We start from the raw sequence: 802 nt of genomic DNA on the forward strand, positions 1-802 counted from the left end.
GATGTCTTGACAAATGCCTTCTGACAAGGCTGATAACAAAACCCTAGATGAACCTCATTTCTCAAGCATAACCCAGAAGAGCATACCGTCCTCTCCCCACCCCAGGCTTCCCCCAGGCTTCTCTCATTTCACCGTTGCCACACTGCTTAAAGCAGGAGCCAGCCGAGCTGCAATCAAAGAAGGTGGGGAGGCAAAGTCACCATCACTGTAACTCTTTGTTTTCCTAACTGGCTAAATAGGATATGGATCCATAATTTAAAAACAGATCAGTTACCTCCTTCTCTCAGAAATGCAAGAGTAAGAGATATTTAGGCCACTTAGGCAAATGACATGCAAGCAAATTATAGATGAAAAGCCCCAGAGCAAGGTAAACAAGGAGACTTCTAAGGAAAACCCGAAGGAATCCACAGAAATATTTATAAGAAAGTAGAAACGCACAGTTCCAAAGATTACTTGATTTTTCCAGCAGTAAATGTGGTGGCTGCAAGCTTGTATCACAAAACAAACAGAATAGCAAAGCAATTAATATTGATACTTCCTGTTTGAAGCTTAAAACAGTTTCAAGCCAGCAAGCCAACAACTTCAGGGAATTCTGCACGTTAAACAAGAAAATTAAGGGTGGGTGGGTGTGCATGCACATATATATGGGGCGGGGTGGGTAGGGGTGCATGCACATGTATACAAATATATATACACACCTACCTAAAACCAGAAAAACAAAAGAAACCAGAGAAACCTCAGCAGCAAAAAAAAGAGAAGGGAACAAACAACCCCCAAACCAAATGCAGATCACACGGACTAC

Source organism: Apteryx mantelli, chromosome 1 (assembly GCF_036417845.1).
Source record: "Apteryx mantelli isolate bAptMan1 chromosome 1, bAptMan1.hap1, whole genome shotgun sequence".
Lineage (NCBI taxonomy): Eukaryota > Metazoa > Chordata > Aves > Apterygiformes > Apterygidae > Apteryx > Apteryx mantelli.